Source organism: Lagenorhynchus albirostris, chromosome 12 (assembly GCF_949774975.1).
Source record: "Lagenorhynchus albirostris chromosome 12, mLagAlb1.1, whole genome shotgun sequence".
Classification (NCBI taxonomy): Eukaryota; Metazoa; Chordata; class Mammalia; order Artiodactyla; family Delphinidae; genus Lagenorhynchus; species Lagenorhynchus albirostris.
The window spans coordinates 50,849,673-50,867,352 of NC_083106.1; the positions used below are offsets into that span (position 1 = coordinate 50,849,673).

Below are 17,680 nucleotides of genomic sequence, written 5' to 3' on the forward strand. Positions count from 1 at the left end.
GTGAAGACATGATCTACAATTCAAATACGACTCTTGTTTGCACAAATGTCTTTCCTTCATATGGCATTTTAAACAAGAATTAATACGAGTAATCTTGCCATAGCTATAAACAGATAAACAGATGTCAAAATTTTCAATGGTTCTTTCAGTGCCTTACTTTTTTGACTGAACATTACATACACAATCTTTTTTTCTTTTTCTTTCTTTCTTTTTTTTTTTTTTTTTGGTCATTTCCTCAGCACTCAAGCCATACAGCAACAGAGGAAGAATTCTGAAACACAATGCGATGGTGAGTTCATTGAATTTGCTTCTCTCTTCAGTAAAGCCCTGGTTCCAATATTGCTCTAAATGGAACCTGTTTTTGTTGAGGAGAGAGTCTGTTGTTCTGTTGCTGGTGCATGTTGCTTTTTTAACTATGGTAAACTGATAGCATTAAAAGATGATAAATTTTAATAATGATTGGTCACATAAACAATGCAAAAACAACATATGCTGGGCATTTGATTACTCATCTCATTGAACTCTCAGCTTTCCTAGACTGTAAACAGTGGTGGCATGCTACTATGTGATTGTGAGTATACACACTCGTGGCAGATGTAAGTCTGTTTGTGTAAATCCACTCTTTTCCTTCGCACTTTTATTCCCACTGATATCTGCAGGTGATATACTCGATGGTGTGAGATTGAATGACAAATACTTATTGGCACACATTAGCTTTTTGTTTAGTCTCATATGAAAATACCCTTTCAAAATGCTTGTTGCAAAAACAATAAAATCAATGCTAAGATACTCCTGTGTTTCACTACAGTGTTTCAAGTTTCTCCAGAATTAAGAGGTTTGTTTTTTTTCATAGTTGAGATGTCTAATTTACAAATAAGCACAGAATTGCCTCTGATGAGAAGAGACACACAGAATCTATCAGACTCTCAAAATTCTCATCTAGATAAAGGTTAAAGAAACTAGTAGTGAAAACTTGATGCATGTAAGTTATTATTTTTAAAACCTGATCATTTTTAAAAAGTTAATGTATAATGACATGACATTTAAATTCCAATATGAAATAAAGCCACCTGATTCTGTTTCAATGTTAGGCATCGATAGCCTAAAATGTAAACTTTTAAGCTTGAAGTGAAGGATCAAATATAGCCTCTTTAATTATGAACTAAAAAAATTATCAATGAATTAAGCTAATTTAAAAAAATACCAAATTTTCTGGCATATTTCTTTTGGATCGTATTTTTTAACCATAAGGGGAAAGAGTTTTCTGAAATCCTTAATTGGTCTTCAAATTGCCAGATTGAATTATTTGCCTCCAGAGGATTCCTCTGTTTCCTCAAGCTAAATAAATATTTTCAAGGAGAGTCACAAAAAGTAACCTAAATATAACTTAAATGTTCTCCCTTCACTTTCAGTAATTCATTGACGAATAAGGAATGCTCACAGATCTATCCCAATTATCCAATGAGAATTCTCCACCACATTTTATCTATTTCACATAAAAAGAATTACAGACATCAAAGTTCGAAGCAAATTCTATTTCATCAAATTTTCCAGTTAAAGCAAAAGCCTAATGGTTACCCTACTTGATTTTCTGCAGCATCCGACGGTGTTTAGGTAATAGTGTGACAGTTTCTGACAATCTCATTTTGGGTAAGGAGTGTGAACGTGCGTGTCTCCTTGTCTTGTTACATTTCAATTCCGAACACTAGTCTAAAAATACAATAAGGCAATCTTTCTGATGAAGCAAAAAATTATTTGGGGAAAAAACTGTCACTTAAGAAATAACGAATCATGTCTGTCTTACAGGACACATCGTCTGAGATTAGGTCAATGAATTTATGGCACAAATGGCTGTATCATGTGAAGCAATAAAATGCAGCACATCATTCATTCTACATCTAACTAATACACTTCTAGTAATTAAAGATTTCATCATAAGAGCCTGAGCTGATTACTTAAGATGTGGTAGTTAGGTGAAAATATATACTGTAGATCTTTCTCTTTAATAAAAGAACATTTGCATATCCATGAAATACACAGCATGTGTCTCATAAACTATGGTTTTTCTGAACTGTGGTGTTATGGGGTATTCTTCCCACCTTTTTTCCACAGACGGCTTTAATTTTTTTCAAACTTTTTGAGGCATTATTTTTTCCCTCATTATGCCAAGAAGTACCAAAATTCCTTCAGATATTTTAGAAGATAAAGACTAAGAAGTGCAGAGCTCAACTCACTGGGCTCTGGAATGATTTCCCCCTAATTCCACCCGGCTTTGTTTCTGTTGGAATCTGGCCTCTTTGGTTCCACTTCTCTCCCTAACAGGTCCCAGATTGGACGGAGCTGAGGCTGAAGCTGTTTAACGATGGCAATCTGGGGACCGAACAATCAGCTAATGCGAGGCTATTGAGCGAGACAGCTGAAATGCTTCGTATCACAAATACATAATGTATCACTGGGAAGACAAAAAGATCACAAAGGAGATAAACAAATGCGTATTCCATTCAGCCCTATAACAGCAGTCCTCAAAAAGATTAAGTTTACCTTCCTGGGATGTGTCCAATTCTAAACAACAGAATGAACATTTCCTTTAGTCCATTTAGAGTATTTATATTTTGGTGGCTGGCTGCCAGGGTAGTACTTATAAGCTCAGTGGCCTGATGGATTCACTCCTTTCCTGTGAAATAAATGTGGCAACCTACACCGCTAAACTGCTCAAAAGACACTGCCTCAGCAGAAATATCACTTGCTCTTGATATAAGAAAACTGAAAGGCAGGACTTCTGGTTCCTATAACTCTTTCCATCTTGTATTTCCCCTGGAAAGAAAGAAAGCTATTCATGTTGGCAACTGAGCCTTTATATAAACGTCCAAAGTCAAAGCCAAAGTATGCCATGAGGTTACCCACATGGGCACGATATATACACTCTGCTGAGCTCAGAAGAAGATTCAGGTGATCAGGGAGGGAGACAGGGTTCCTAATTAACACACATTAATCAGCTGTCAGCTGTGGCAGTGAACTTCATCCTTCAATGGAACCCATCCACCGCTGCCTTCTGAGTGGTAACCTGGCATCAGGCGATATTTCATTAAGAAACTCTTTTGCTGAAATCTTTCTCATCTGGGCAAAGGCATTTGCAGCAATGGAACAGTAAAAAGATATTAGCAATCTCTTGAATGCCATCAACAATCTGAAAAACAAAATCTTCGCATGCTCCTGACTTTTCACGAACACAGCGCCCATGTAACAGCTCAGAAGTTGTAGCCCCTTAACCAAAATTGGAGCTTGCCATAAGAGGCTGGTTCTTTAGATCTTGGCCTGTTAAATATGGCATTGATCTTGCGGTCCAGGTCACCTCAAAAAATCATGAGCTCACCTAAGAGTGAAGCAAAGGAGGCTGGAGAGACATGGACAGGGGTGATCAGTGTTTTGAAGGGTTTGGGTCTGCCTCACCTATAGACAGTCACCTCATAGCATGAATTGAGGGCCTCAGACTGATCCCACCTGAATACTTGCTTCCAGCTCGACCCTGCAGTCCCATGGCCCCAGCATCAACTGTTCCTTTGGGTTTAGACTCTGCCTCCATCAGGGCCCTAATTCGGTGCACTTGGGCAGCAAAGGATGCTATAGAAATCACATCTGACTTGGAATCAGAAGATGTGGGTGTGAGTCAGGGCTCCATCATTCTCTCTTATGAAAATCTCAGCTTCAGTTTCTTCCTCTGTGAAAGGGAGCTAATATAGTAGTAGCAAGCAACACTGGTGTGCTGGGCCTAACAGTAACCTTGTTGCATAGAGAATTTTTTCAGTTCCTAGCCTGTCTCCCTCGTGGTTGCTGATTTCCCAGGAACATTCCATAGGCTTAAGTTCAGTTTAACTTAATAGGAGGATGTTTTTCTGGCAGTGTGAGGAGGAAAAGGGAGGTTTTCATCTAGGCTTTCCTAGGAGTCTGCGTGTCTTTGAGACATGGACAAACACATGCTGAACCTCACAGACTCCAGCCCCCATCCTGCATCCTGCCATCCCAGGGATGACAGAGGGACTGTCTGCAGTGACAAGGAGCCGGATGACAGGCCTATGGACATCCCAGCTGCCCACCATCCTGGGAAGGCTCTTTTCAGCTCCTGGGGAGCCCACTTTTTCCAAGGCCAGTCACTCTCTAATTCAGGTGAAAGCTTGATAAAGCAGCATGGCTGCTTGGAAATGAATGTTAGAACCATTAAGAGGAATAATTCCTCTTAGGCTCAACTGCTGTTTGAACAGTGGAAGCCATAAACTGTACTATTCATGTTTTATTAAAAAACAGAGCTGATGAACGATCTGCTTGACTCATTACATGGCAGAACTATCTTCCAAAGGAAGGGCCAGAAGCCACAGTATCACATGCCTTGAAGACAGGCTGACCCATGCCCGGCGTGGCAGAATGTGTGTGAGGGCGAGTCCCCACAGAGCGGTGCACCAAACTCTGATGGGGGGACCGAGTTCACCATTCCAAGTTTCCTTGCAAAGTTGGGTTACAGTGAAGGAAGGAAAAAGATGACCTAGCCTTAGACGTGCACAGCTACACAGAAATCAGGAGTGGGATTTAGAATGAGCAAGGGCTGTTTTTTTTTTTTTTTAGAGCCAATTCATGGAGAAGTTCATTTGCAAAATAAACTTTCTGCAGGTTTAGATTCCAATGTGATGATGTTTGCTACATGGTTCCTTTTGTTTAAGGGTCTTATTTGGTTTTTTGTTTTGTTTTGCAGTTTGGCTTTCTCTCTCTCTCTCTCTCTCTCCTCTCACATAGGATTTGGAACTCAAGGAGAGACTAACGAGCATCTTTGTTAGAATTGAACATCTCATTAGAAAGCTGCCCTGGAGGAACTTTATACCATGACTCAAGTACTACTTATAGGTTAAGCTGGATTTCAGAAACCTTGGGCCAGGTCACCAGGGTAGATCCTTCTCTTTCACACGTGCCATGAGCTCTGAAATGCAGAGCAGAGATGGGCTTGGTTTCCAGAATTTCAATGAGTGTTGACAAATGGCTCCTTACTGACCCAGGTCTCTGTTTCTACAGCCAAAGCAAGAGATGGAGTCCTGGACTGTATTCCATGACTGAGGCTCCATCCTCAGAGCCAAACCCATGATTCAGAAGAAGGTGACGTTTCCCTTTGTTCTGACATATTCGGTCGCCTAAGTGTATTAGTATCATCACAAAACTCTCCACTTCATTTAAACGGGATACATGCAGCTCACCTCTTCTTAACACAGGTCACCCAGACGGAAACTGAAAAATTCTAACATTGGAAAATCTGATCCACCTGAGGCCAAACGTTTGCCTCTCTGTTTTCCAGTTCTGTGGCCGTCAAAGGCCACAGGAGTAGCCCAGGAGATCTCAGAGCAATGAAAGTGAGCCCTGAAGGATACCTCAGAGATCATCTAGTCCACTCCTCCAGCCTCCAGCTCCTGGTGGGGCAGGTGCTTAACCACGCTGAGCCACAGGCGCTCAGCTGTAAACTGAGATCGTCCATAGTGACGCATTGCCCAGGAAACACGTGAGGAAGAAAGAACCAGCAAGTGATTGCAGACATGGAAAACGTGCCCCATAAAAGCGGAGAGCCATGTCCTACCCCATCCCCCACTGAAATGCTGCTGCCAGGCCCCGTGACTCGATTTTCTCTCCTTTTTCTCAACTCCAGGTATTCTGTGACCTGCCTGAAAATTTTGCCATGACATAATCCAATTTATTCATTCATTGAGGGCCCACCTTGTGTCAGGCACTGAGCTAGGAACCAGGGACAGGAGTTAAGTAAGATGCATCCCCTGCCCTCATACAGCTTAGCATCTACAGCAGGAAACAGGAGGCCTGCACGGTTTTGTTTTGTTTTTACTGAATCCTCTTTGCTTCAAACTGAAGCTTGAGAAAAACTGAGCTTCTATTTGTAATGCTTTTATTTTTTTTAAAGTAAGTACTGAGCTGTGCTCAAGAAGGCACTGAACTGTGAAACAATGGGAAAGATTCAGCACCTGCCCTCAAGAAACTCAAAATCTGTCTATTAACATTCATGGGAGAAATCTGCACGCACTTCCTCTCCCCAGATTTCTTCTAAATGCAACGAACAGTTTTTAACTAAAAAATAGTCTTAATATTTTACTCTCTCAATATCTAACCTCCCTTTGCTCTGCTAACCCTGTGACTCCTCTTTTTTCAAATGTACATCTGAATTTTTTTTCACATGTATATTTACGTTGGTTATTGTAACTCTCCCTGTTTTCAAAATAGATATCTGAATCTCTTTTCAAATGTGTCTTTGACCTCCTTTATCATTACTTGCTGTTTTCTAAATGCGTACTTGAATATTTGAAGTTTCATTATGTGTGACTATAAGAGCCCACTCTCTGTCTGAAAACACTGTAGGGAGGGACCTTGGGTTGCACCTGTGTATAAAGGGAGCGCCACCAAAGTGATGTGTTAAAAAGTGAAGTGTACTAATTATCTGGCTTCTTTTTATCTGTGGTCACTCACCTCATTTCTTCCTTCACACAGGCTTTTTAGAAAATGGCAAAAATGATATTTCAAAACACATGGCTTTAATTCCACAACACAGCTAATCGTACATCAATAATAGGACTTTTTGGAAGGACTGCTATTATTATCTGTGATATTTGAAACAGTCTCTTTTTTTCTAGGGGTTTTATTTGAATCTGCCTCCCAGCCCCCTCATCCACCCAGGCTGTGTCTTGGCATCAGCGATGAGAAGCAGCACTGAAATGCCATAGGACCAAGGCTGTGTGTGTGCAGGTGGTCCAGGTCAAGGGCACTGCTAGGCGGAATTCACGGCTCCTCTGGCAGTTCTGCTCCTCAGCTGCCTCTCTGGCTGCTTCTCAAAGGCTCGCAGCTGCTCCTAGTGACTCTCATTTATTTACCAACTATATACTGATTGCTTGAAATCTGCCAGACACCTGGCAAAGGGCTTTACCTGCAATGCTTCATTCAATCCCCTTTTAGCAGTCTTGAACATTTCTGTGCTCCTGGGTTCCAGACTGAACCAGATCCTACCTGTGGATGCCAGGATTGCCCCACTTCAGCCCCTGGTGTCCATTGCTGCCCAGTCCTCAAATCTCTCCAGGACACTCCATTGAAAATTATGGCTTTTATTACAGTGCCTACTGGAAGCCCCAATTTGATGTAATAATAATAGATTATACGAGTTAACAATAGCTTGCATTATTTAAGCACTAGTAACCATGCTAAGCATGTTACGTGGATTACCTCTTTTAATCTCCACAAGTACCTTACCATATAGATAACTGGGGTTTAAATAACTTGTCCAAGATTCCCTATGCAGATAAGAGATGGCAGATCCAGATTCTAACTTAGATGTGTGTGGCTTCAAAGCCCAGACTGCCCCACTATCTCAAGGACTTTGGCATTTTCCTTTAAAACTACAGAAGTTTTACTGATGACTGACTAATACAGGCACACCTCCCTTGTTTGCACTTCTCAGATACTGTGTTTTTTACAAGTTGAAGGTTGGTGGCAACCCTACATTGAACAAGTCTATCAGTGAGCAATGGTATTTGCTCACTTTGTGTCTCTGTGTCACATTGTGGTAATTCTCACAATATTTCTAACTTTTTCATCATTTTGTGTTTGTTATGGTGATCTGTTGTCATCAGTGATTTTTGATGTTCCTCTTGCAAAAAGATTAAAGCTAGCATTTTTCAGCAATAAAGTATTTTGTAATTAAGGTATGTACATTACTTTAGACATAGTGCTACTGCACACTTAGACTACAGCATGGTTTAAACATAACTTTTATATGTAGTGGGAAACCAAAAAATTCATGTGACTCCCTTTACTAGGATATTTGCTCTTATTTCCAGTGGCTTGAAACCAAATCCATAATATCTCCGAGGTACGTCTGTATTTGATAATAGCTTTGTTTTGAAATTTCAGAATTACAGACATTTAGATCTCTAAGGAACTTCATGGGTCAAGCCCAACCTATCTCCCCCAGCAAACGTGGGTTTACTTCTACACAGATGGTCTTCTAGGTGCCCCTCATCTTCCTACGACAGGGAGACCATCCTGATCCATCCACACAGCCAAAGAGTGAATCCCACAAAGACGATCTCTCTAAAGAGGGTTGCAACATAGTGCAGAGTCCTGCGCAGCCTGCTTTGCTGTCGGACGGCTTTGAGTGTCAGAAAGTTTAACCATTCAATGTTCCCTGTCACTTCCACCCATTGACAGTAGTTCTGTTCCCCAGGGTCTCTCAGCACAGGTCAACTCCTCTTCCAAAGCTCAGCCTTTCAAATACTTAAAAAGAACCATCATATTTTCCCCAGATTTTTATTTTTAAACCTCCCCAGTTCCTGCACCCATTCCCCAGGGACAAGTTCCCAGAGCCCTCCTATCCTGTCTGTCCTCCTGTGTCTTTTACCCAGGCATATACTTCACCTTGGTAATGTCCCTCTTAGAGGGTGGAGTCCAGAACAGAACGCATCAGCCTGACCAGCATCGGGTCCAGAGAACTCTCCCCTCCCTCACATGGAACACAGTCGTTCCACTAATGCCACCCTAGAACACATGTGCTTTTTTAGCAGTCGTATCCTGCGGTTAGGTATTGCTTTTTCAAAACAAACATTTATTGAATGTCTGTTATGTACTAAGCCTGAAGCTTTCACTGATCTCCTTTAATTCTGACAACAAACTTGTAAAGGAGCTACTGTTTTTCCCATTTTGCTTGAAGATAAGAAAACAAATGTTCAAAGAAATGATGTGGTTTCCCTGAGGTCTCAGCCTACAAATAATGGAGCCAGGATTCAGATCAGAACTTCCGACCCATCATTTTTTCACTCTAACATGCTGCATGCTTCACTCTGAGTTTCTGGTCAACCAAAACCTTTTTCTCTAAAGTGCTTATCAACCACTTGTTTAATGATATATTCAAGGCCTTTTGAGGGTAAGCCATCAAGCCTACTGGTCTAGAGTTTCAGAAATCAGAAACCCTTGCCCAATTTTGAAATTTTAGTCCATTTCTGTCTTTTTGAAACCTCTTCCATTCATCATGATAGAATAAAGATTATCCCAAAGTAAATATGAAATTATCCTCAAATTCCCTCCAAGCGGCAGGGAGAGCTAAATGTGGTGAGTGTAGCAGGTGCTCTCTGCCTATCTCTTTGCCCCCAACGTGGGATTCATAGTTTTCTTTAGGGTTTCTGTTACCCTTTCCAGTATAAAGCGCATTCTCTTTATGGAGACAATGGGAAAAAATAAATAAATAAAAGTTGCCCATCCTTGTCTTCTCACCCTCTTTTGTTAAACATTACACCATTTGCTCTAAACACTGAGCTCTCCAATTCTGCTTCTTGCTCCTTCCATGAGCATAGCCCTAATAGCTCCTTTTATTACCTTGGGCAGTTCCCCCAAGGGTTTACCCCTTCATGCACCCTTGCCTTCCTGACACAATATTCATTTTCAGAATTTCCCACCCTCCATTTTGCCCTCCCCACCCCCACAAACTACACTGAGCCTCTGATTTGGGGAACAAATCAACCTTCCTTGGATTAAAAATGTCTGCTTATCCCAATTCTAGGGAACATGGTTGATCACATCCATGCACATTCCAAGATGGTTGGGTCAATTCTTTCCATCCACACACCAAGCTGCTCTCCCCTGTATTAATCAATATGGTGGTCAGAGTAGGATTCCTCTCACAGCTTCTCCACCTTCTCAGAACTATGCACAAGGCATGGGAAGGAGGATCAATCGCTCTGTTTCTAACAGAATGGTATCCTTAGCAGATGTCTAGGTAAATGGCCCCATATCTTGCTTAATTGCTAATTAATCTATTTTCAATATCTACTTCATATTTTGTACTCAATTACCGCACCCCCAAGTAATTCTTTTGATGTTTCCTTTTATTTTCTTAAAATTCCCACCTTGCATTTCCCCTCAGGTGCATGGATTGCCATACAAGGATATATTTTCCAGAATTTTACCCACCTACTAGGTATGTTGGCGGGATGTGGTGTTTTACATTTTAGTTCTATATGTCATCTCTCATCTAGGCATTAACCCCCCTCCAAGTCTCAGTGGTATCTCCAAGATCATTTTTATCTTTTTTGGAGGGGATAAATCCAAGTCTCAGTGGCATCTCCAAGATCATTTTTATCTTTTTGGGCCCACAATCCAGGGTAACTTGGTCCTTCCCACTCTTTGCATTGGTAGAGAGATGTCAGAAGCCATTGTTTGTTCCTACTTGTGACTTTATTTACTCTTAAAAGGGACTGGCCCCCCTTTTTCATTATCCCATCTCCTCCTGTGTCATATCTGCTGCCTTCACTGGGTCCAGTTTTACAGGTTTAAAACACAGCCACCTGGTTTACCTAAACTCTTATTTACTCATTCTTTTATTAAATCTCAGTTATTAAAAACAAAGAGGAAATTCACTACTATGAAATTTCCTATGATGCGTACTTCAAAGTCAAAAGCACACCACAAAAATAAAACCAGAAACCCAAATCAGCAAAACACTTGACCCCCATATTCTCTCCACTGTGTTTCCAAGGGCTTGTAGAGTGTTTGACAGTAACATAATTGCAATAATGAGGAGACTTGCCAGCCAGGTTGTGGTCTGAAGCTCGCGGATGTTTTAGCCCTAGGCTCAGCTTCAGGCCAGCACCAGTCGCCCGGGCCAGAGTCACCAATGGAATCCCTTATGCTCAGTTACACACAAATGTGACATTTATGGCATCTGGTGCACAATGCTACCAATTCAAAAGGCCCAGGGTACTGGGCTCACGAACTTGGGGAAAAGAAATAATTTAGGCTATCTGCTGTCTTTTTAGTTAATTAAAACCAGTGTGAGAGCACCTACTTAGTGACAGCTTCTTAGGTATCTGTGAGGGATATGCTGGACTGCTTCCAACTTCAGATCCCCATGTTGGTTCCTTTGTCTCTGAAAAACTTCCTGGATGTTTGTGGACCCTAGGTTCGCCTAGTTCTCTTCCATCTTTGTTCCATGAATGCAGCCACCCTGCTGAGCTAACTACTTAACTGAAAGCCAATCCTCCACTAATGCTAGATTCTCCACTGAGCACCCCTCTTACGATTCCATCCTCATAAGCAAATCCTGGGTTAGCTCAAGCCAATCTCCCCATCCAGGCTGAATGTCTGAAGTGCTAAATGGTATGAAGCAAGACAATTTGTGACAAAGATATGTTAATTCATATATGTTTATAAACACATCTGTTATTTCTACAACTCCTCTCTTCCAGTAAATTCAAGTGGTGCAAAAGACACTATCACAATACCACTCACCAGAAGTCTGTGAAGAGATCAGCAGGCAGGTAACAGACCTTATTTTAGAGATAAGGAAATTAAGACTAGCAACAATTATATATCCGTTATCAGTATTTGGGTAAAAACCCCCATCTCATAACCCGTATATGACTGACTACATCATTCTTTGGTCTCCTCTGAAGAAAGGAAATGAAATGGAAAAGGATCCTACCATCTGACCCACTGTACAACTGGACTGTTGGCTCCTAGGTGAACAGAGAAATGAGTATGGTGCACTGCCTAATCCAAATAGCCTGTACAATGGACCTCAGATCTGGTACGATACAGAAGAAGGGTATATGAGGGGATAATCGAAATATGTGAGGCTGAGCCTCTCTTCTAGGGCTTAGTATCTAAGAGTGAAAGAACAGGCGTCACTGGATATATTGTGTTATATCAAGGCATGCCTTTGGTGTGGACTGGCATGTACAGAAGTGGGGAGGAACAGGAAAGGGGAGAACGAGGAGAAGAAAAACAAAACTGTGTAGGAGCTACCTGTGTATCAGAACAGAAGCCATTAGGCACTGAGTGCCTGCTATGGCCACTGTCCGCTGCTGTCCTGCCCTTAGCAGACCGGACTCGAGGGTACCTCAAGACCTGGGGCGGGGACTCTGCCTAACAGGGACAGAGCAATTCAGCAAGCCAATCAGGTTTTCTTCTCTGGTGAGCTGGGAATCAAGATGACCTCAAGAGACTAAGTAGTGGTGGGAAGAGTGGGCAGAAAGCCAGAGGACCACAGAGGACAGGCAGTAAGCAGAAGCGTGGGGGCAGCACAGGTGGTGAGGCCGAGTGGAGAGGAGAGGGCTGGAAGTGGCAGGACTGGAAGTCACGCGGCAGGAGTTGCAAGTCCTCCGAGGCCGTGTGCTAGAGCAGGAAGCAATGGTGCCTATTCCTTGGGGGCAAAAAGACTGTCCCATCGCCCAGTTCTTGGCACTATGGGGCCACGTTTGCTGCCAGAACAATTGCCCAGGCTCCAGGAAGATGGGCAGCAATGGCTAGTCCTGCCTTGCTTGTTTCCTCGAGCTTCTATATAGCAAGCCTCCAACTTCAGGGAGACCAAGAATCTACCCCAGCTTTACAAACTTTCTCCCATTTAATCCCGACCACGGCCCTTTCCGGTATTACTCTATATTAAAAGATGAGGACACTCTGGGAAGGGTCAGGGACTTCAAAGTCCTTTCTGATCCCACACTACTTCCTCCTGTTGTTAAGGAGCTCCTTGTGGCATCATCCTACCGTGTACCCTGCTATAGGTGTGGGGTGCCCAGGGCAGCCTCGGCCCAGGAAAGCAGGAAGGTAACATCAGGATATGCCTCTTACACAGACCTCTTTACACCAGCACTATTTCTGAGGGTCACCACAGAAAGGAAATGTGACTGCCACATCAGGTCCTTGCCTGTTCCTAATTCCACTGCAAACCCCGCCCCCCTTCTCATTGACTACTCCTATCCCAACTCTATCGCCTACAGGGTATCCTGAGAAACACCAGTCCCATCAATGTTCTGCCCCTAAAAAAGGATTCCACGGTCAAATGAGTTTGGGAAAAGTTGCACACCCTATGCTCCTCTGGAAGATTCTCATTGCACATTGCCATATTTAAGCCACTGAGAAGTTCTGCAGAAAAGAAACATTTAACTTCAGTAATCCAGAGTTTCTTCAACTTTCCAAAAATAGAAATCTTTTTTTTTTTTCCTAGTAGGATCCTGTAGAAAATCGCTTTGGAAAATGATGCCTGTCAGACAGAGCCAGGAAACCTAGGCCTTAACATTTTTCGTTTGCTTAAAGCTTTCCTCTGTGGTGCTGGGCCTGGGCCTTTACAGCCCAGAGCACTGTCTTGCACATGGTAAGGCTTCCCACGTGCAACTGTTGGTTGTTTTCTGAATTGTAAGAGAAGGCGAAGGTGATTCCCATGCCTTTGCCCTTCCACATGTTCACAGCCTCTGCCCTGCTGGGAATCAAGGTTACTCGTCCCCTTGCAGCCCTTTTCTCAGCCCTACAGCTCCCTCCTCCCCTCTCATCAGCTTCCTGTGTTCATCGAGGCCTGGACCCTATTACATTTCACCCTGTGGTTTCAGCTTCTGCAGTCACTACAAACTCAATTTCTGTCCTCTCAGTTCTAGTTACCCGACACAGCCCGCCAGCCCACAGGATGTCATGAATACTGTTACCTCTTGTGTGACCTTCCAAACCCTGAAGCTCCACCCAAGAGCATTTTAGGTCACACCACTGCATTTTCTGCATTATAGATGAATGCATGAGCATCTCATGGGAACCGAGGCTCCACGATCAAGGGGGCAAACTCTTAGAGCACAGCAACAAGAAAAACAAATGGCTTATCAGTATCTTCATATTCATATACAAAGGAACATCCTTATCTGTCCCGCTAAATAAAAATATAAAATCAAGAATTACTGCCCCAATCAGCTTTGCTGGCCCACTGACTCTGAACTGGATTCGACTAGTCTATGAGGGTTTATTCCACGCCAAGCCACACTGGTCCTGTTATCTCTTCCTCTGGCTATTCTCCACCATAGGAGAAATTCACCCTCACAGGAGTGTGTCCTACATTGGGTTACACTGTGCAAAACTGATAGCAGGAACACCACTTAGCAGAATATTTCACCCCACTGTATTGAGGCATGCTGCCAACTAGGCACAGTGGATGAAGAAATTTAATTTTGTCCATTGTGTAAATAATATGTAACCCAAGCATTTGGAAGAGTGTTTGGCACATAGTACTCAGTAAATATTTGTTGAATGAATAATAAAGTGAACTAACAAATGAAAAAGAAAAAAGAAAAAAAAGAGTGTGTCCTAAAGGGCCAGGAGAACTATGGTCTCAAAAGGAAAATGGGTGGTTAACTATCCCTGGGCTAAGTCCATTTTTCTAATCAGACACCTGCATCCTGTAACACATACTTCATAGCCTGATAAACCCAGCAGGAGCACGGAGGCCCTAATACTGCGATTTCTAACACATCACCTACTCTCCCAAGTCCTATCAGTTGGAAGTAACTCAAATTCTTTCCTAAGTCCTGTTAACAACGTACAGTCATTTTATCCAACCATCTGACTGAAAAGGGTTGCGACAATTGTCTAATGAGAAAGCCTAGTACTACCTAAGCTGCCCATACCTATGTTTCTAGACACTTTAAGAGAACACGGGCTTGGCCCTGGGAGAGTCAAAATGAGCCGTGGAGTGAGCAGACTCGCTGGCTAATTGAGTTTTTTGCTTAGCGCCAGTGAGACGTAAGACGTGAGCTCGGATTGGAATTCCATTATGGGTTTTTAATAATTAAACATGACATGTTCGGTACCTTACTCTTCTGTATTACTTTTTAAATATTAATCTATTTACATCAGCTGGACTTCCTGCAGCTTGACACGCAGCAAATGGGAGTCACACTGAGAGAGACAACTGTGTTCCTAGCTTAAGACATCTTTGATGTTCAGTAAGAGTAAACACGACACTAACCCTCAGTTCAATCCAGTCCTGTAGCATGACTACCCCCCCCCCTTTTAGAAGGTAGTTTCTTCCATTTTCCAACACACTCATTATTACACTGACTTTTTAAATTAGCACGAATCCAAATTCGTCTTATTTGGAGAGTTTTATAATGCCCCTTGAGACCTCAGGGGCGCGGGGGGCACCCTGTCCTCTTCAGAACCAGGGTTGGAAATGGACGTGGAAGGCACCTGAGGGTTTCCTTGGCTACTACCCCACACTGTGATGAGATGCCAGCAGGAAAATTCAAAACCCGGAGTGCACATGAAAACCTCATCAAGGGCTAACCCTGCTTTACACAGTGCCCTCATGCCGAGGGCTAACCCTGCTTTACACAGTGCCCTCATGCCGAGGGCTAACCCTGCTTTACACAGTGCCCTCATGCCGAGGGCTAACCCTGCTTTACACAGTGCCCTCATGCCGAGGGGACGTCTCCTCGGGTGGGCAGCAGCCACGGTCCTCCTGGGGAACGCTGCTGCTTCCGCCGCGGCCTTTCCGCCTCCCATTTCATCCCTGTCAGCAGCTCCCCGGTGCCCTTCTCTCTGCTGCTGGGGGGTTTCTGACTCTGAGTTTTGCTGCCTGTCCGTCCTCTCCCGGCTCCAACCCAGAACATCCTGGAGACAGAGAGAGGGCTTCCCGAACGAACGCCTGAAGGCAACAGTGGACGGCCTGAGGCTGGTCATCAGTGGAATTCGGGATTCTAGGCCGGGCAGGATGATCAAAGGCCGTCTAAATCCAAGGACGGGGAGAACACACGCAGCGAGTGTCCACTGCCCCAGAGATTATGGACCCCGCTGTCTCCGCAATTAAGGTAATCAGCAGACCCACGTCTCTGCACGCCCCTCGCAGAGCGCGCCATAGAACAGTCTCCGATTTGGTTTCAACTTAAGAATTTTATTCCCTTTCAAGACAAAGCTAGCCGTGCAGACCGGCGATGGTCTGTTTTAAAGAGTAAAACTCCATCTTATTTAATAAAAAAAGATGTAGGATTCAAAGTGGAAAATTACATGGGAGCTGCCCTTGTTATAGGAAAATAGCCCCCCTACCCGGACTGCCCACCTCTGTGACCACAGAGGAAGCCGGGAGTACTGACACCCCCCCAAGAGGTTAAACATAAAAATCTCTACCAAATTCAGTATATCTTTCCATTGTTTTACCTGTCAGTACTATTTAATGGCTTATGCAAAATACCTCATTTCAAGTGTCTCTAATTAGTCTCAGAAGGAAAGCCCAGTCCCACACCCTCCAGGCTATGCATGTGCCCACAACGGCTGGTCACATGGCCGCATGTGACCAGCTGGTCCCAGACCACACGGCTGGTCCGGGAAGGCCGCAAGTGCTAGACAGTGACGGGTGGCACCCAGAATCTGGGCCCATCCTGAAAGAGTTGTCTGTACTAGACTTCGGGAGGAACAAGTAGATTCCTAGCATGTAGGGGAAATGGTCCAGAGAAGAAAAGCTCCAGGTTTATGGAGGGTAATGCAGTGGCTGAGGTCGCCATCTTCCTCAACCAGTTGTTTTCTATTCTCCCTGCAGCAGGTGTCTCCTTTTGACCCAGAGTTTCAAGATCCTTTCCCACCAATCACAGAACTTTTGACTTTCGCCTCCCCTTCCTGCCCCTTAGAGGCACCACTAACAAGCAGGCAGAGAAGTCAGGTGCCTGCTCCACCCCAGATTCTCTCCAGAATTCTCCTCTGATTCTCACATTTGGATTTGACCCTTGGGAACATAACAACCTTTCAAAAAGTCCTGGTTGTAAGAAAAGCAAGCACTTGCTATAGGCGGACAGAAGTCATTCAGTAGGAGATTGCCCACTGAGCTTTTCATGTTTATGAGACAGACTAGAAAGCAGAAAGCTAAGCACTCTCCGTTTGCCTGATCTACAGAGACTGTGGTTTCCTCAAGATTATCTTGGCCTTTGTCCCTCTGATTTTCAAGTGACTTGGAAAACACAGGACAGCATTCCCTAGAAGATATCTAAAAGCTTCATCAATCTATTGCTTGGAAGTAGCCCACTAATATTCAGTCTAAATCTTTCTTTGCTTAATTTCATTCCATCACTCTTACCCTAATTAGATATACCCCTTGTCTCGAGCTAAATACATTTCTTCCTTCCTCAGTATTTACATCCTTCAGATGTCTGAAGACCATGATCATGCCAACCACCCAAATCCTCAGACCTCACTAATGTGAGCCGAATGCAGTAGGAAGAATGATAACACAGAAAGTCCCTGTTGTTTGCCTCAGACTCCAGCTGGGTCTTCCCTGCGTTGTTATCTCCCAAGATGCTTACCCACGGAGCAGCTCCCTTTTGAGCTTTCCAATTATTAGCCTAAAAAGGGAAATGCCAATGGGTCACAGCGGTACACAGTGATCAGAGGGTATTCAAATTGATGCTCCCACTGAACTTATAAAAAGGAGACAAAATCCCCAAAGAACAATTACTCTAAATATTTCAGAAATGTCCATCAGTGATGCTGAGTGATTTTTTTTTAAAAGGAGAGACATAATTTAAACAGTGAAAATGATAGATCATTATCAAATTCCCTTTCAATACTGGTTTTGCATTCAGCATGTAACAACTCAGCAGCTAAGTTCAAGGTCATAATGCCTTGGAGTTGAACAGGCACCAGGGAGTCATTTTTGTCTCACCTTCCATTCAGTGCAGGGAGCCCTGCCACAATCTGCTTGGCTGGTCATCAGACTCAACTGTGATGCTTCTGCCAACGGGGAACTCACTACTCCACAAGGGTGTCCATCCTACTCTTCTGAGCAAACTCTTTCTGATACTGAGAATAAATCTGCCTTCCTGCAACCCCTACCCATAGGCCTGGCCCTCTCCCC

At 43.4% G+C, this 17,680-nt stretch overlaps 1 protein-coding gene across 2 annotated transcripts in view; it reads right to left on the reverse strand.

Moving 5' to 3' along the window:
* The window catches only part of SOBP (sine oculis binding protein homolog), a 159,536-nt gene that overhangs the window by 21,740 nt on the left and 120,116 nt on the right, over positions 1 to 17,680 (reverse strand). The window lies entirely within an intron of this gene.